At 41.4% G+C, this 20,145-nt stretch overlaps 1 non-coding gene across 1 annotated transcript; it reads left to right on the forward strand.

Annotated features, from left to right (window-relative positions):
* Nucleotides 1–11,507: 11,507 nt before the first annotated feature.
* On the forward strand, nucleotides 11,508–11,614 carry LOC112086066. Its single transcript, XR_002899290.1, has one exon. It is a non-coding gene; the product is annotated as a small nucleolar RNA R71 (small nucleolar RNA).
* The last annotated feature ends 8,531 nt before the right edge of the window (nucleotides 11,615–20,145 follow it).

The following is a 20,145-nucleotide window of genomic DNA, read 5'->3' on the forward strand; positions in this document are numbered from 1 at the left end:
GGTTTTCGGTCCTAAAATGTATTTATAGCAAAGGGAAAATGTCGCGGGTCAGCCCGGAACAAACCGGGTACTGAACCGCTTTCTTGGGTTGATGGGTGAGTGCCACGGTGTGTCGGAGAGTAAAGCCGAGGTCTTCATGTCGAGGAGTGGACGTGAGTCTGGATCCAAATGAAGATCTCGTGAAGAACACGCCAAGAACATGCATGAACCCTAGTCTTTGATCCATCTTCACGTGTGTATTCTTGAGCCATCTCGTTCTTGATTCTGGGTTTGTGACAAGGGACCTCGGCATAAAATGCTGAGGTGCTTGGTGGTCGAGGGGTTCGGTAGAACAGAGTCCGGCATGCTCGCCGAGGTCATTACACCGAGGTGCACGTCCAATACTTAGTCGTTTCCAGCTTCATTTCTTACGTGTGCATGCCTTGATTCCAACGTGCCGAGGCGTCAGCCCGAGGTCTAGTTCAAAACACTCCCAAGATATGAGCCTTGGCTTGAGCAATGTCGAGGTTCTGATGCCGAGGCTTGAGAAAATACTTAGCGTGTATCGCAACTCATTTGGGCTCGTTTCGACCATATTGCCTTCCAGAAACAATAGTTTTCAACACACGACTCCAAATGCTCTGAGACCAGTCCCATAGTCAAGATGACTCAATAAGCTCGAACTTTGGTGAAGAAACCTTCGGAGCTTGGGAAGTGGAAGGCTTCCTGGATTTCACATCTTTGCACCGTATTGCAATCACCGGAAAACAGGCTTTTTGGACCGAGAACTCTGGAGACTTTATCTTTCAAACCACTGCTCCGAACTTAGCGATTCCAACTGTCCTGAGAAGTTCTTCCACAGATCTCAAACTTTGATGAAGACCGGACAAGCTAGTTCGGTCCGGAAAGGCTCCGTCCGCCGTGATTTTTGGACTCCGCCGTTCGGTTCTCGGATGCGCGTAATGCTGGTGCATCTTCCTTTAGTTGTATCTTTCTCTCCACTGGTCCGAATTGGATGATTTCGATCGTTCTGGGATCTTTGCTTGATTGTCTCCAACTTTGATGAAGACCCCGCCAACTGATTCGGACCGGAAGGTTCCCCGGATTGCTGATCTTTGAAATGTGCGGACAAGGACAGATTTTGGTCGAGAAAAGCTTCCCGCGGTAAGGAAAATGACCGAGGGCTGTGTACCGCGGTAAGCTTTTTGGTCGTAAATTTCTCTCGCCTCGGCCAAAAACTCAACCCGTGGTATTTTGCACCCGATACTCGACCCAGGCTGATTTTGGTCGATCGGTAAGGATTTTGGCCGGTAATGAGCGATCGGTAAATTTTTTGACCGAGGTTTCTGTCCGGCCAGTACGCGATTTGGCCGAGAAATTCCTCCAAGCGTTTTTCACCATTTTTGACCCTTTTCTTCACCGTTTTCTTCTCTGCTCCTCTTCTTAAGCTCCAAATGACTTCAAAAGCACCTGATAAAGACTTCAAAACATGCAAAACTCTTTGGGATCTAATGCAAGCCCTAAATCCTATTTTCATGCCTAAAGACTCAATTTACATGGGAAAACATATGATGAGGACTCTAAAATGCACTCTAAATGATGTAAAATATAGACATATCAACTCTCCCACACTTGTCCTTTGCTTGTCCTCAAGCGAAGAGAACAAATGAGAGAGAGAGAGGTTGTAATGCAGATGGAGCTCATATTTCCTTTTTAGAGAGAAGTGATCACAAAGAGAACTCGGATTCATGCTCAAATATGCAATGCAAAGCTATACTCAGATATTTTCCAACTAAAGCACGGAATCTCCACAAGCCACTATCACATTCAACTCTTTCACATTCATTAAGCTTGTAACCGGTGAATCAAATGATGCAATGTTCAAATAGGCAGGCTTGGCTAGGGTAAGGTCATGAGATAAAAATGATCTCATCAATATTCAAGCGGGTGCAATGCAACAACGGGATCACTCAATGAACGACCAAACTTTGGCAGAATGCTAAAGGTAAAAAGCAACCGATGCATACAAGGGCAAGACTCATCACACCCCACACTCCACTCAAAGCGTTTCTCACTTGCTCACCCTCTCAGAATCCTCACTCTTCACAATCGTTTTCTTTTCACTAGGGGACTCGCCTTTTTCTTTTATTTTCAAGCCTTGGTTTTCACTTATTCACACAGCTCTTTTCTTTCATAGCGTATAGCCTCTTTCATTTTCATTTCAGAACACTTGAGCCTTTGGCTTCTTTTCATTTCAGAGCTTATCTTTTCACATCCAAGACTTAATTCATTTTCATTCATTCCCCTAGCTATTTCCACTCTCACTTTTCCACTCAGCTCAGCTTTTTCCACTCACCAACAAGTCTTTTCCCCCACACTTATTTCTCACCAATACTCTTGGTTCCTCGATGTTGGAACATATCACTCAATGAGCCATGCCCTTGTCGCTCTAAACCTAACACTTTCTGCCAAGTTCAGTCCAAGGTGGCCTTACAATTCACACACAAACATTGGCTCGAAAGAAAGATGGGTTCAAGGTGAGGGAACTGATCCATGATGCGGATTCAGCTACTTGAGCTAAGGAAGGAGGGTGGTAAAAACAACGATTCTAGCTCAAGTATGTATATCGGTATCCACAAGCCTATTCAAGCAATGCATCAAAAGATATTTATATTTCAAGTTCAAGGTTATCACTTAGCTAGAGTTGAGTGTATTTCAGACTTGTTTCTCAGATTCAAATCGTTTCAAGCTTTACAAGCACATAATGAGTTTCACAAGCATATTTAGTTCAAGTTCTCAAGTGATTTACTCTCTAGGAAAAAATCTATCATTGCTCCTTGCACTGATGCAATCCTACATGATGCAACTAGACTCGATCTTAAAATGCGAGATGCAACTAGAATGATGTAATTTATCACATGTATTAAGCTAAATGAGACTCAAGAATGCAAAAGTCGAATAAGAACAAAGAAAACAAGATCAGAAAACACAAAGCTCCTCCCCCACACTTAGATAACACAGTCCCTTGTGTTATAAAAGCGTGTGAGAGAAGTGAAAAGACGGACTGAACGAATGCAAGATGATATAGACAAGATGCATATGTACAAGGTTTGAAGTCGATACCTTAGTCGGAGAGGTCGGATCCCAAGTAGTGCGAGGGATTCGATGTTGAGCAGGAGGGAGTGGGCTGACGTGGTGGGCTGCTTTCTGAGGGTTCAGGCAGGAAAGCCGTGGCTGGGTCGATCCAGTCTTCTTTGCCTGGTGGAAACTCCGGGTTCCTCGCGTTTGAGCTTTCTCCAACTCCTTCCTCTGTAATCGGTGCGGTTGAGGTCGCTGAGTTCTTATCCGGTGAGGATGGCCTCGTGAGCTGCTTTACCTTCTTCTTCAAATTCCTCACACAATCCACCAATGCGTGGATGGTTTTGTCTTGCCACTTACACCACTTTTGGAGGGTGTTTACTCGCGAGTACAGCTTCTTGGTGTGGTATTCAGGCTCACCCCACACTTGCGGATCAAAGTGATAGCGGCCTGCTCCGATCCTTCTCTCGTAGTGTCTCTGCTCTTCGTTATCACAATCTTCCGGGCCATTAGTGTTCTCGGGTTTGCTAGGTGCTGCCTTGGTGCATTTGCGTGTTGGTGGGTCGAAAGCTGGATTATACAACTGGTCTTTAAGAATGTAGAATGAGACGTTACACTGCTTGTCGAGCACGGTGAGGCTTTGGTTAGGCAGGAGAACCTGCGTGCCGTCTCTATGCAGTAGGGTGAAGTTGTAAACCCATTTGTCCCCTGACTTGCCTCCGAAGAAACCACTTTTACTTAGGTATAACTCATCAATGAGGTTCGGCTTCTTTGGTGAATCAGGGAATATAAACCCTTGAACCCTCAGGATCTTGGTGACTATCCAACCGTTCTGAAGTCTTCTTGATCCTCGCTTCTTGCGGTCGCACCATACATTGTGCCGATAAGTGAGCATTTGAATGGCAAAGAATGCACCCAATGATGTTACATGCAGCGGCCCTTGGAACTCTTTCTTGTTCTTCATTTGAGTGATGAACGGCTTCAGTCCGAGTCCCAACAGTTCAAGCTCGGCCGTGTGAATAACACCAGGGTTAAAGGACGAGAAGAATGTTGATGCTAAGACGCAGTTGGTGTATCTGATCGCAGGGTTCCTTATGCAGCTTGTCTTGCTCTTGCCTCCGAGGTAAGGTCCAAAAGATATCGTTTCCCACAAGGCGGCCAACTCATCACGAGGGTACACAAACTTGTCAAGCGAGCTTCCATTCCTTTCAAACCCAAAGATTTCATCAAGCTCCTTGAAACTGACCTTGTAGTGCACGCTATCCATTTCAAACTCAATGTGGCCGAATCCTTTGCCATGTAAACGCTTTGGATCTCTCTTGGGGTAGATGATGACCTCCAAGGTTGCAAGAAACTGCTGTGTAATCCCTTCGTAGGCAACATCGCTCATCTCAAAGAACTTTGCCAAGCCCATATTCTCAAAAATGAGGGTCACGTCATCAAGTATCTCGAGTTTCCTCAGCAACTCCAAGTCAGGGAATCGACCTTGAGCCACTCTGATGGAGTTAAAGTGGTCCAAGTATTCCTCAGTAGTTGGGAAGTATTCATCCTCGGGCTCGGACTTTGGTTCTTTCTTGGACTTTTTGTCACCGTTGTCCACATAAGGGACTAAGGCTCCGGGCTCGTCGTCATCAGATCCCACAGCTGCCTTCTTCCCGTTCCTCTTTGACTCGAGAGCTGGTGCCGGAGTGAGCTCAGTATTTCTTGCTCGTTTGGGGGTTGGCTCTTCATCGGGTCGCATTGAGGGTTTCTTGCTGGTCCCTCCACTACGTGGCACGGCAACGGCTTTACCCTTCAAAACTCTCTTCTGTCCCGCACCTTTGTTTGTCTCGTTGGTAGGGACGGTTCGATCTCCGGTCATCTGCAAGGGAGATTCTCAAATAAACCGTCAGAACCAAGTATATCGTTAAGCACATGTATCTCAAGATTGGCAAGTACAAAACTCTTTCTCTAACAGAACCGGTATTCATAGCTTTTTCAAACATCAAGGAGAGTAAGAACAAGCCAGAACAACCGATTAGAGACAAGTTATCTAGACATTTCAGCTCAAACACACAAATCATCATCAAGACCGATTCCAAGCGCATTTTTCTCAAGAATTTTAAAAACTAGAGAGCAAGTGATATTAAATGCAAAGACCGGTTTTTCGTGTGTTGTCTACCATGGTGGAATTTATAAAATTGTTCCCAAAGGCTGATATACTCTAAAAGAATCGATTCCATATTTTACAAACATTTAAGCTCGCAAAGAATGAAGGAAAAAGATGAGTTCTTTAAGATGAAAATACCTTTGGGAATCCAAGATTTAAGCTGAATGAGATGCTTATGCAGAGTAGACAACACCCTAACGAGTCTAGAACGCTTGGAATCACGCAAAATGAACGAGAAATGAGTGAGTTGTTCGTGAAATGCAGAGAAAAGAGTCAAGAGAGCAAACTCTGCGTTTGGCTAAGTATGGAGGTCGGTATAGGCTGGAGCGCGCTTTCCAGCTGGCATTTGGACTGTTGTGGGACTGGTCCCCCCTTCTGCTCCAGCTCCAGCCATTGACCGTGCCAAAAACCACTTTGACCGGGTGTTCAAATTCAAAATGCCGCGCAACCCTTCAAATGGACGCGGTATGGGGATGACGTGGGCTGTACGGACCAAGACAAATTTTCTCGTGTTTCTCTGAGCTGCCTCAACTTGTTCCACCCCGAGGGCACCAAGCCGAGTGGTTTCATCCCGTGCCAACGTGTAAATCCCCATAGCTTTCGCGTCTTTTCTTTGGACCTTGCAAAGCCTCTACTTCGTTCTAAATGTTTCATGTGTTCTTGTTTTTGATCATTTCTTGAAACCGAGTACCTCGGCATGTTCCACCACGAGGGCATCATGCCGAGGTCACTTGTTTTTAGCAAAGAACACGTGAATCTTGGGGGTTTAAACAGGCTGGCCCTGGTGTAAACTGGTCGCGGCCTTGAATCAAGGTTTTTGACCGTTTTGAGTGAACATCGCACCTCGGTATATTTATACCGAGGTGTTTACACCGTGAGCCTCCCCCACACTTAGTTATTTTACCACAGCACTTCTCAGACACGACCATGATGAAATTAAGTCGAGGGATCAAGCTGAGGTTCTCAGGCTTTCACTCGGTAAAAGATGACCATGGTATGAATATACCGAGGGTCGATACCGAGGCTATGTATGCTCTTCGACTTAATTCATCAGGTCGTGTCTCTTTCAAGCTGTCCCTCACTTTCACCCTCAAGGTTCACTGTCTAACTCCTGAAACACTTAACAAACCTTTCAAAAAGCTTCAAATAAAAAGAAAAAGAAGATGAAAAACGAAATATGTACATGGGTAAGCTTGGGGTGTCTCCCAAGAGCACTTTGTTTAACGTCGCTAAGTTTGACTTTTCATACCTTTTCAGGCTGATTCCGGTTCAAGTAGAGGAACTGAGGTAGCTCCCTCCCTTGTTTCTGATGCCAAGTAATGCTTTACCCTCTGGTCGTTTACCACAAAACCTTGTCCATCTTTCCCTTTCAAAACCACGGCTCCATAGGGTCTTACTTCAAGAATCGTGAATGGACCGGACCACCTAGACCTCAGCTTCCCAGGGAACAGCTTAAGTCTTGAGTTAAACAACAGAACTTGGTCCCCTTCTTTGAACTCTCTCTTGTGTATCTTTTTGTCATGGAGCGCCTTGGTTCTTTCTTTGTAGATCTTAGAGCTCTCAAAAGCATCTAACCGGATTTTCTCAAGCTCATGAAGCTGTAGAACTCTTTTCTCTTGTGCGGTCTTGATGTCGAAGTTCAGAAGTTTCACTGCCCACAAGGCCTTGTATTCTAGCTCAACCGGTAGATGACAGCTTTTCCCATAGAGCAAGTTACATGGTGAAGTCCCAATGGGGGTCTTGTAAGCGGTTCTGTAAGCCCACAGAGCATCGTCAAGTTTCTTGCTCCAATCCTTCCTAGATGAGTTCACGGTCCTTTACAAATTGGCCTTTATCTGACGGTTGGAAACCTCCACTTGGCCGCTGGTTTGCGGATGATAAGGGGTGGCCACCTTGTGCTTTACTCCGTGCTTCTTCAAAAGACTCTCAAGGGTCTTGTTGATGAAATGGTTTCCCCCATCACTGATGACTACTCTTGGTACTCCAAACCGTGGGAAGATGATACTCTTGAAGAGTTTTACCACCACTTTTGAATCGTTGGTCGGAGATGCAATCGCTTCAACCCATTTACTCACATAATCCACTGTCACAAGGATATATTGATTCCCATATGAGTTTACAAAGGGGCCCATGAAGTCAATGCCCCAACAGTCGAAGACCTCCACTTCAAAGATTGGGTTTTGGGGCATTTCATTCCTTTTGGATATGTTTCTGTGCCTTTGACAAGCTTCACACCTCGAGACCACTTCTTGGGCGTCTTTGAACATGGTCGGCCACCAGAAACCGCTCTGTAGAACCTTGGCAACTGTCTTGAACGCACCTAAATGACCACCATACGATGAGCCGTGGCATTCTTGTAGCACCGGATGGATCTCTTCTTCGGCCAAGCATCGCCTATAGAGATGATCCTTGTTAAGCACGTAAAGGTACGGCTCATCCCAATAATACCTCATCACATCTCTAAAGAACTTTTTCCTTTGATAAGTATCAAGATCCGGTGGCTCTAAACCGCAAGACAAGTAGTTCACAAGATCCGCGAACCATGGAAGGCTTCTTTCTTTGATCGTGTTGGCTCCCTCCACTTCTAGGTAAGACCTGACTAGCATAAGGGTCTCCTCCGGTAGTGTATCATCAATCGGGACCTGTTCTTCAATTCTCAACCTGGAGAGGTGATCTGCGGCTCCGTTTTCAATGCCTTTCTTGTCAAGTATCTCCATATCAAACTCTTGGAGCAATAAGACCCATCTCAAAAGCCTCGGCTTAGCGTCCTTCTTAGACATCAGGTACCTCAAGGCCGCGTGATCTGTGTAAACCGTGACCTTTGATCCCACTAGATAACTCCTGAATTTGTCAAATGCAAACACAATGGCAAGCATTTCCTTCTCGGTGGTGGCATACTTTTCTTGAGCCGAGTCTAAGGTGCGGCTGGCATAGTAAATCACGTAGAGCTTCTTATCTTTCTTCTGCCCCAAGACAGCTCCCACGGCATAATCAGATGCATCGGTCATCACTTCAAATGGTAAAGACCAATCAGGGGCTTGTACAATCGGTGCACTGATCAAAGCCTCCTTGATCCTCTTGAACGCTTGCTCACATTCTTCATCAAAGTTGAAATCCACTTCTTTGCACAATAACCTGGTCAAGGGCCTGGCTATCTTGGAGAAATCCTTGATGAACCGTCTATAGAACCCAGCGTGGCCAAGGAAGCTTCTTATTCCTTTCACAGAATTCGGGGCTTGTAAGTTCACCATCACCTCGATCTTGGCCTTATCCACCTCAATGCCTTTCTATGATACCTTGTGTCCCAAGACAATGCCTTCTTGGACCATGAAATGACACTTCTCCCAGTTCAAGACAAGCCTATGCTCCTCACATCGTTTGAGAACCTGAGAAAGATTAGCAAGACATTCGGAGAAAGAGGAGCCGTATACGGAGACGTCATCCATAAACACCTCAACTTTCTCTTCAATTAGATCAGAGAAAATGTGCATCATACATCTTTGAAAAGTGGCCGGTGCATTGTACAAACCGAATGGCATTCTTCTATAAGCATAAGTGCCGTAAGGGCAGGTGAATGTGGTTTTCTCTTGATCTCGGGGGTCTATAGGTATTTGAAAGAACCCCGAGTATCCATCGAGAAAACAAAAATAAGGATGATTAGCTAACCGTTCAAGCATTTGATCAATGAATGGTAAAGGAAAATGATCTTTTCTTGATGCAGAATTCAATTTCCTATAGTCAATGCACATGCGATGGCCGGTTATAGTTCTTTGGGCTATCAGTTCATCCTTATCGCTTTTCACCACCATAATCCCAATCTTGGGCACAACGTGTACAGGAGATACCCACCGAGAGTCAGAGATTGGATATATTATCCCTGCCTCAAGGAGCTTTAGTATCTCCTTCTTAACCACCTCTTTGAGGTTCGGGTTAAGGCGACGTTGGTGCTCAATAGATGACATGGCTTGGTCCTCCAGGTGGATCCTGGGGTTGTATATATCAGGAGAGATTCCTCTAATGTCAGCCAATGAATACCCTATAGCTCTCCTGAATTTCCTTATTTCATTAAGCAATGCACGTTCTTCATGTTCAAGCAAGCTATCGTTTATGATCACAGGAGTTCAGACCTAAGAACGCATACCTGAGCCCTGTTGGTAGAGGCTTGAGCTCAACAGGGGGTGCGTCTGCCTCATTCCAATCGGCATCAAAGCTGCATTGGCCTGGAACAGCTTCCTCGGCCTTTGCTTCATTCTCGCGCGGTTTACCATCGGCCTCGGTATGAGTTGTCACGGCCAGGATATCCCGAGGTGTCTCTTCTGTTTCCGTGGATCCCTCGCTGTCTAAGATGTCGAGGCCACTCTTCCTGAGCTCCAAAAACCTCGCCTCAGCTCCAAGTTCCCTCGGTTGGTCCAAAAGACGCTTGTACACCTCGCTTTCCTCGTTCAAGTACCCGTGCTCGCTTTGTTCACGTGTCAAGACCACTTGCAATGGGTCTTCTGCGTTTAACTCTTCTTGGAGCTCATCAGCTAGCTCCTCCATCACTTCCACATAGAAAACCTGACCTCCAATGGTCGGTTTCTTCATCATCTCCTTCACGTTGAACTTCATAGTCTCGGAACCGATGTGTAGTTCAATCATTCCTCCTCTCACATCTATTTTGGCTCCTGCGGTTGCTAAGAACGGTCGGCCCAAGATGATAGGGTCTAATGGTTCCTCGTCCATCTCAAGAACTATGAAGTCCGTGGGGATTTCTATCTCACCGATCCTCAAAGGTAGATCCTCAAGCAACCCCACCGGTAATCTAACCGATCTATCAGCTAATACAAGAGAGATCTTGGCCGGCTTGTAGCTTTTGTATCCCAATCTCTTGGCCACCGTGTAAGGCATTAAGCTCACAGAAGCTCCAAGGTCACATAAACAGTTTGAGAACTTCAGGTGACCTAAGGCACACGGCAAAGTAAAGCTGCCCGGATCGGATAGCTTCCTTGGTACAGATCTCCTTTGTATTATTGCGCTGCACTCATGACTCAGTATCACCATACCCTGGAGCTCCTTTGTCTTGTTGAGGATCGCGTCCTTTAGAAACTTCCCAAGCTGGGGTATAGCTAAGAAAGCATCTATAATGGGTAAGGTGAGTTGCGTGTTCTCCAAGTGTTTCTCAAAGACCGCCTTGGCTTTGTCTAGGATTTTCTTTTTGAAACGCCCTGGGAACGGTATCTTGGGTTGATAAGGTGGTGGTGGAACATAGGGCTTTTCAAGCTCGGTTGTCTTTTCCACCTCTTTTCCTTTGTCATTGATCGGTTCCTTCTCTAAGAACTTTTCTTTATGCGCATCATCTGAGGCTGCCTCCCCCTCTAGTTGCTCATTGGCCTCAATGAGCTTTGTTTTAGGCGTTGGAGTTTGTAATTCCTTACCACTCCTCAATGTGATGGCGTTCACATACTCTTTAGGGTTCGGCTCCGGTTTACCTGGTAGAGCCGGGCCTCTTGATGATGTAGATGCCTGGTTTTGCTTAAGCTCCCTGATATCTTGCTGCATTGCCGCGTGCTGGCTCTCAACCCTTTGCTGGCCCTGTAGCAGTTGCTGTAATATCCCACAGACGTCGTTCCCCATCTGATTCTGACCCGGTCCCTGAATCTGTTGCTGATTACCCATCGGCTGCAGATTGAACCCTGGTGGAAACTTGTGTTGCTGCGGTTGGCTAGTGAAGTTGTTACCCTGAGCCGCTTGATTCTGCTGAGTGTAGCCGTGCTGTTGCCCATTGAACTGTTGCTTGGGCTGGAAGGTATTCTGAAAAGGAGCCTTTTGAGCATAGCTTTGTTGTTGTTGTTGAGCAGGGTACACTTGGTCTTGAGGGTTAGCTACATTCGGGTTTCTGTATGAGAGGTTTGGGTTACTGTTGTAGTTGTTAAACCGCTGATACCTCTGCTGATTCCCTATGTCATTCAGCTCTTCTTGTGTTAGACCATCTTCATTAACATTGTCAAAACTTGGCCCTTGCTCATCATACTCGCCTACAAAGTGTATTGGCTTTTGAGTCGCCATCAAAACCTTGTCAAGCTTGCTCTGAAGCTCTCTTATATCTTTTTTCATACGCTGTTCATCACTAGATCCCTCTGTACGGTTTGCTCTATCAAAGTCCTCTCCATATGTGTCATTGGACATGGCTAGGTTCTCGACTAGTTCCATTGCCGCATTGATCTCTTTCCCAAGAAAATTTCCATTTGAGGCTGTATCGAGTTGGTTTCTGATCTTGGGGAGTGCACCTCGGTATAAAGTACTCAAGAGGGATGCCTCTGAGAAGCCGTGGTGTGGGCATTGGTTAGTGTAGCTCCGGAACCGTTCCCAAGCTTCACTAAAGCTCTCGTTGCTGTGCTGCGTGAAACTTGAGATCTGATTCCTGAGTTTAGCCGTGCGTGATGTGGAAAAGAACTTTGATAAGAACGCCAGTTTACACTGCTCCCAGGTTTGTATAGAACCCCTCGGTATATTCTTTTCCCACTGGTGTGCTTTATCACCGAGGCTGAAAGGGAACAAGCGTAGCTTGAAGCTATCTTCGGAGACGCCATTAATCTTGGTTAAGTCGCAAACCCGATCAAATTGATTTAGATGCTCGAGAGGGTCGTCTCCAGCCAGTCCGTGGAACTTTGAGTTTTGCACCATATTGAGCAGAGAAGCTTTAACTTCAAAGTTGTTGTTTTGGACTGGTGGAGCTTGAATCCCAGCTCGGTATTGGTGCGCATTAGCTCGGTCATTCTCTCCAACACAGATTGGAGGATGTTGTCTCTGAACTTGTGGCGGAGGCGGATGAACATGATGGGCTTGTTGCTCATTTCTATTCGCTTGGTGTTGGTTTTGCTGAGCAAGCCGTTCGTTTCTTTGAGCCTGTTGCTGGTTAACATAGGCTTGTTGTTCATTTCTTCCTGCCTGCGCTTGATTAGCCTGAGCCTGTTGCTCGGCTGCCTGAGCCTGTTGCTCCATTCGCTGTTGTTCTGCCATTCCAAGTCTGTCAAAGTGCCGTTCTCTCTCGCGAGCTCGCCTTTCTAATCTGTCGATGTTATCGTCGTATGGGAAAAGCGATCCTGTGCTCCGAGACCTGGTATTCATGCACCTGAAAACAAAACAAGAACTTGGAAAGAAGTTAGTAAAACAAAGGAAAGAAAAGCTTGAACTTATGAACAAACAAGAGACTAATGCTCCTACAAGTTGGCAACGGCGCCAATTGATAACTAAGGTTTTTAAGCCTTAATAAGGGTTATCAATCCCCTGTCAGAGTAGTACAAAGGGGTGTCAATCCAAGCTTGTAAACGAGACACTATCTATGTCATTTGTTCATTAAGTCAAGAGAGAATTGTAAAGGTTTTTACTAGGCTAAGTATCAAGCGAATGAGCATAAAAGTAAAGCAAATAATGAGAATTGAACAAACCTAAGATGCAAATGACAAATAAACGATTCAGATGATTATAATGAATGATAAAGGCAGAGACTTTAGACAAGATAATCGACTCGGGTGCTTCCAAGCTAAATTAGTGGGTTAATGAATCATTTTATCAAGCGGTTTCATTTAACTTTGAACTCAGGGAATGTTAATCTTCTCATGAAAGTATTAAGCATCTAAACTGATCCTCCTTCATACCAAAATATCTTTTGAGAAGCACGAATCAATCAGCAATAAGATTCAGTTCAAATATGTCATTTAAGAGAACAAACTATCACTCTCGCGATGAAAGACTCTTAAACCTTTAACCGAGTGGTTCAGACATTTCTACAAACACTTTTGATGCGAGATATGCCTCAGATCTGAACCTCAAGTGATGTGCTTGGATCCAGCCTAGAGATCTCGTCGGTTAAAGAATGAAACATGCAAGACTAGACACCTAATCCCACTAATCTACCTTGAAAGCACCCTAATATACTTATCTAAAGCCGCTTAAACGACTACTCACTGATCATAACGAGCTCACTAAGTCCTTTGCAAGACGTGTAGCTGGTCATGATAAGGAGTTTGATGCTGGATGATAAAAGAAATAAAGAAAGAACAAGATTCTGATGCAAAAACGAGATATCGGATTAGATTAATCAAGTTTCACAAAAGAGGCAAGTTCTTAAAGCTAAAAACAGATAAGGGATAAGATGATTAGGTTTTCGGTCCTAAAATGTATTTATAGCAAAGGGAAAGTGTCGCGGGTCAGCCCGGAACAAACCGGGTACTGAACCGCTTTCTTGGGTTAATGGGTGAGTGCCACGGTGTGTCGGAGAGTGAAGCCGAGGTCTTCATGTCGAGGAGTGCACGTGAGTCTGGATCCAAATGAAGATCTCGTGAAGAACACGCCAAGAACATGCATGAACCCTAGTCTTTGATCCATCTTCACGTGTGTATTCTTGAGCCATCTCGTTCTTGATTCTGGGTTTGTGACAAGGGACCTCGGCATAAAATGCCGAGGTACTTGGTGGTCGAGGGGTTCGGTAGAACAGAGTCCGGCATGCTCGCCGAGGTCATTACACCGAGGTGCACGTCCAATACTTAGTCGTTTCCAGCTTCATTTCTTACGTGTGCATGCCTTGATTCCAACGTGCCGAGGCGTCAGCCCGAGGTCTAGTTCAAAATACTCCCAAGATATGAGCCTTGGCTTTAGCAATGTCGAGGTTCTGATGCCGAGGCTTGAGAAAATACTTAGCGTGTATCGCAACTCATTCGGGCTCGTTTCGACCATATTGCCTTCCGGAAACAGTAGTTTTCAACAAACGACTCCAAATGCTCTGAGACCAGTCCCATAGTCAAGATGACTCAATAAGCTCGAACTTTGGTGAAGAAACCTTCGGAGCTTGGGAAGTAGAAGGCTTCCTGGATTTCACATCTTTGCACCGTATTGAAATCACCGGAAAACAGGCTTTTTGGACCGATGTGAACTCTGGAGACTTTATCTTTCAAACCACTGCTCCGAACTAAGCGATTCCAACTGCCCTGAGAAGTTCTTCCACAGATATCAAACTTTGATGAAGACCGGACAAGCTAATTCGGTCCGGAAAGGCTCCGTCCGCCGTGATTTTGGACTCCGCCGTTCGGTTCTCGGATGCGCGTAATGCTGGTGCATCTTCCGGAAGCTGTATCTTTCTCTCCACTGGTCCGAATCGGATGATTCCGATCTTTGCTTGATTGTCTCCAACTTTGATGAAGACCCCGCCAACTGATTCGGACCGGAAGGTTCCCCGGCTTGCTGATCTTTGAAATGTGCGGACAAGGACAGATTTTGGTCGAGAAAAGCTTCCCGCGGTAAGGAAAATGATCGAGGGCTGTGTACCACGGTAAGCTTTTTGGTCGTAAATTTCTCTCGCCTTGGCCAAAAACTCAACCCGTGGTATTTTGCACCCGATACTCGAACCAGGCTGATTTTGGTCGATCGGTAAGGATTTTGGCCGGTAATGAGCGATCGGTAAACTTTTTGACCGAGGTTTCTGTCCGGCCAGTACGCGATTTGGCCGAGAAATTCCTCCAAGCGGTTTTCACCATTTTTGACCCTTTTCTTCACCGTTTTCTTCTCTGCTCCTCTTCTTAAGCTCCAAATGACTTCCAAAGCACCTGATAAAGACTTCAAAACATGCAAAACTCTTTGGGACCTAATGCAAGCCCTAAATCCTATTTTCATGCCTAAAGACTCAATTTACATGGGAAAACATATGATGAGGACTCTAAAATGCACTCTAAATGATGTAAAATATAGACATATCACCCTATAAGTTGATGAGATAAAAAACTCATCATCCGGCTCTGAATCCGATGAAAATAAAATAAATGTACTTACAAAAGATCTAGAATTTCAGATTGAAATCTTCAATTCCATTTCAAATCCTCAGAACAAACAAAACTTTTTAGAAACAATCATTTCTTCCCTTAACGGAAAAGAAATAAAAATCTCTGAAAACACATCAAAGCCTCATAATCCAACATCTTCAAAATCATCGTATGATCTAACCACAATCCTTAACAAAAGAAAGAAAGATAGTTCTAAAACAACAATTCAATATCTTAGGATGGAAATAAAAGAGGTAAAAAATGATCTCAAAACTCTTAGAGAAAAACAAAAAAGGGATTCTGAGTATTTTCACTCAATTATATCTTCTATCAAAGGGAATCATGATTCTAGTTCTGATGAACAAGACAATGATAACCTAGATAACATAGAAGATGATATCAGTCTCAAAGAACGAATACAGTCTCTAGACTCTGCCCCTAAAGATTTCCTCTGTGTTTTAAGAGAAATCACTTCCCAAAAATAGAATCTGAAAATTACAAAATTAATACGATCGCTCTGTTTGATACAGGCGATGATCTTAATTGCATCAAGTCTAGGCTTGTCCCAAAATGTTTTCATCTAGAAACACGAGAAAAATTATCTGCTGCTAATAATTCCAAACTCCGCATAACATCTAAAGCAGAAGCTTCAGTTTTAAAAGATAATATATTCATCAAGACTGCATTCTTCTTAACAGATGATATATATCAGAATGTTATATTAGGAACTCCCTTCATAAATTTAATCACACCATACAAAGTTATGGATGATTCAATTTCTTTCAAAACCCAAAACAAAAAACTGTCTTTCCAATTTCTTGAATCACCTAAAAAGCGAAGTCTAAATTTAATAAAAGCTTGCTCAATACAAGAGAATTTCTTAAATTCTTTAATATATAGTAAAACATTCCATTTGGAAAATTTAAAATCTGAATTTTTACTACAAAAAACAAAAAAGGCTTTGGATACGAAAGAAGTAAAAGACAAAATTTTAAATCTTGAAAAACTTTTCGAAAAGAAAATTTGTTCAGAATTACCAACAGCCTTTTGGAATCGCAAACAACACATTGTTGATTTGCCTTACGAGGGAAATTTCAATGAAAAAGAAATTCCCACTAAGGCTCGTCCTATACAAATGAACTCTGAATTAGAAAAACATTATAGGAAAGAAATTTCTGACCTTTTAAACAAAGGCTTAATTTCAAAATCAAGATCTCCTTGGTCATGTGCTGCTTTTTATGTGAATAAAAATTCTGAAATTGAGAGAGGCACTCCTAGGTTAGTAATAAATTACAAACCTTTAAATACCGCATTAAAATGAATTAGATATTCAATACCAAATAAAAAAGATTTACTTCAAAAGCTTTATTCTGCCCACATATTTTCAAAGTTTGATCTTAAATCAGGATTTTGGCAAATTCAAATCTCTGAAACAGATCGCTATAAAACAGCATTTACAGTTCCTTTTGGTCAATACCAGTGGAATGTAATGCCATTTGGTTTAAAAAATGCACCTTCGGAATTTCAAAGAATCATGAATGACATATTTTTTCTGAATACTCAAAATTTTGTATTGTTTACATTGATGATATTTTAATATTTTCAAATTCACTTGATGAACATCTTAAACATTTGAAGACATTTTATTATGTTGCAAGAAAAAATGGTATTGTTGTTTCAAAGACAAAAATGTCTTTATTCCAAACTAATATCAGATTTTTAGGGCATTACATATCGCAAGGTATGATAACCCCGATAGAAAGATCTTTAGAATTTGCAAACAAATTTCCAGATAAAATTTTAGATAAAACCCAATTACAAAGGTTCCTTGGTAGTCTTAACTATGTATTAGATTTCTGTCCTAACATTAATAGGATAGCAAAACCATTACATAGTCGTCTAAAGATAAACCAAGTTCCTTGGACAAAAGAGCATACTGCACTAGTACAAAAAAATTAAAAAGCAGGTTCTTCAAATCCCTTGTCTGCACATAGCGGATCCAGATTTAAAAAAGATTGTAGAAACAGATGCATCAGATGTAGGATATGGTGGTATTCTTAAACAAAAGAACATAGATGGTCGAGAAAGTATAATACAATTTACATCTTCGCGTTGGAATGATACCCAAAGAAACTATTCTACTATTAAAAAAGAGATTTTAAGTATAGTACTATGTATACAAAAATTTCAAAGTGATCGCTTGAATAAAAATTTTTTATTACGTATCGATTGCAAAAGCACTAAAGATGTTTTACAAAAAGATGTTAAAAACCTTGCCTCAAAACAAATTTTTGCACGATGGCAAGCAATTTTAAGTATTTTTGATTTTGATATAGAATATATTAAAGGAGATTCAAACTCTGTTCCAGATTTCTTGACAAGGGAATTTCTTCAAAACAGGTACGATGCCTCCGAGGAAGATTGATAAAGGAAAAGGCATATCCCTGGAACCAATCCCATAAAAAGCCTTACCCCCAAACACATCTCCACAGATAAAAACAGAACCCTGGATCTCGTTATAAAAAAGAATGTGAAAAAAGAAGAACATTCTGATTCTCTTCAAACTCCAGAGAAAATCATGAATCAAATTCTACAGCTACAAAAAGCCTTCGAGCTAAGTTTTTCAAAACAGGAGAAGGGTGATTCTTCTAAAACCCCCTCTTTGAAAAATGTTTTAAAATCCTCTGAGTCCCTTCAAAAAATAATTTCACATGAAAACCAGACCTCTAAAATGATTTCAAAACCTTCGAATAATTCATAAATTATTCTGAAGGAGTTTCCACAAAACTCACATTCTGAAAATTTTGAAAAAACTATTTACCAAAACATTATAAATATTGAAAAAGGATTTTTGGTCAGCAACAACCCATTTTCAACAATCAAAAAATATTTTGGAAAAAACAGATTTTTCAAACCTCATAATACAGATAAAAATGTGTTATTCTTTCAAACAATTTTGGAAATAACAGAATCAGTGTCCTTTAAACATTTTTATCTCAATGAAAACCACACTGATCCTGCTTATTCCACTTTTAAAATTCATAAGGTCATTGCTCCAAGCGATTGGGAACACGATCATAATGAAAATCTAAATTTTCCAGAAAATTTAAAAGATCTCTCTTGTTTCAATGTCTCTTTCAACTACTGGGACTATTGTCAGGCTTGGTACAATTCCTTTTTTAATCCAATCTCCAAAATGTAAACACACATGGTTAATCTTTTTTTATACCACTTGTGATTTATCCAAATCTCCTTATTGGTTCATTCCGTGGTGGAACTATTTTGGTTCTGTTACCGAAATTTTCAAGCCTAACATTCAAAAGTCTTTTCAAATCTTCAAAACAAACTTCATTCCATCATAAAATGAAAAGAAATTTCCCCCATTAGCTATTTTTCACTCTAAATTTCATTTTCCTTGGGTTTTTTTCTTGGACTCTCGAGTTTTCCCCTGATCTGATTCCAATCATTAGGAGAAAGTTCAGGGTAAAATGGTGGGATAAATTTAAAATTCCCTCAAACCTTTATCCGTCCAACATTCTAGAATGGATTAAAATCCAAAATTCCAACTCCTCCGTCGCCCTTATCCAAACACCAAATAAAACCCAAACACCGGAAACAACCTTTTTCTTGGCACAAAAATCCAAAATGTTATCGATGCTAGCAGCTGCTAAATCTGAAGAAGAAATTAAGGCAATCTCCTTACAATTCATGCTTTCAGTCTCAGAATCTATTTCACAAACCTTGGGAAGCGGATCAGAATCTAATATCCCGGATGTTGATGAAGAAATTTTTGGAAACAGTGGAGTATAATTTCTCGCCATCAAAGTACAAATCTCGACAAAATCATTGTTACGAAGATATCATAAAGACGAATATTTTGATACGATCCACAACGACGAAATACGACAACACCGCACATCGAAGACCGCATTTCTCGGTGTTGTTTTCCGCAGACGTGACACTACTATGAAATTGGAGACAATCTTTTGCAAATTGGAGACAAGCTTTTGTGAGTGGATTTATCCATTATCTTCCACTATTTTATGTTTTATTATTATTTTTATCATTTGAACTCTTGTAAAACTTCTATATAAAGGAGTGTGTGTTTAGTTTGTAATCCCGAAGTTCTCATTCTCCATTTTTCATCCCTCTCTTTCATTTTCTCCACCATATTCTCTGAGTACTTGTAATCTTCTACATTGTTATGATCTCTAATAAGTAAATTTTCAATTTTATACTATGGCTGGTTTAACCGCCTTTTATTTTATGTAATAAAAAGTATTTTATTCTTGTTTATATTATAATTTATGTTTATGTTTATGTTTATATTTATGATTCTATTTATGTTTAAGTGGCTGGTTTAACCGCCCAATTTACTATATAATTATCATTTTTATTTATTTTGTTTCTATTTTAATTTTATAATTTAACTATGTTTATAATTATATAATTTTAACTATGTTTATAATTTTATGTTACAATGTCTTTAACAAACTTCCGTTTCTTATGGTCCTGCCTATGCCTAATAGAAATAAACATTCGTCTACGGACCATTTAAAAAATAATAATTGATGGGTCTAATTTTGTAGTTTAGCTTATTAGTTATTATATAGTAGTGGGAAAACGTTTTTATGTAATATAAACTACTTAACAGCTAATTAAAACTTAATTTAACAACACGATAAAATATTAGGACAACACCCATACAATTCATTTCTTGTTCCTACCATAATAACCACATAATTAATTGGTATTTGTTAATAGCTGAATATTATTTTTATTGTAATTTGTTTCATCTAATATTAGATTTTGATTTAGATTAAATAAAAAACGAAACCCAAATAATTGGTTAATTTATTAACTTTAAAAAGTATGATTCAGAATTTAGATTAACATAAGTTTAAGATTTTAGATATTTATTATAGTTTTATGAATGCGAAGATGATAATGGTTATTATTTATGTATTATTGGTTTTATATAATTTGAACAATTATGGTTATTATTTCTTTTATATGAATCAGATTGGTTTTATATGAATTTATGACAATGATAGTTAATCTGGGAACGACTCTGTTTATACATCTTGGATATTAATCTTTTAAGATTTTAGTATTTATGATTTCTTCCATAAAATAAAAGTGATT

Source organism: Eutrema salsugineum, unplaced genomic scaffold (genome assembly GCF_000478725.1).
Source record: "Eutrema salsugineum unplaced genomic scaffold, Eutsalg1_0 scaffold_24, whole genome shotgun sequence".
NCBI lineage: Eukaryota > Viridiplantae > Streptophyta > Magnoliopsida > Brassicales > Brassicaceae > Eutrema > Eutrema salsugineum.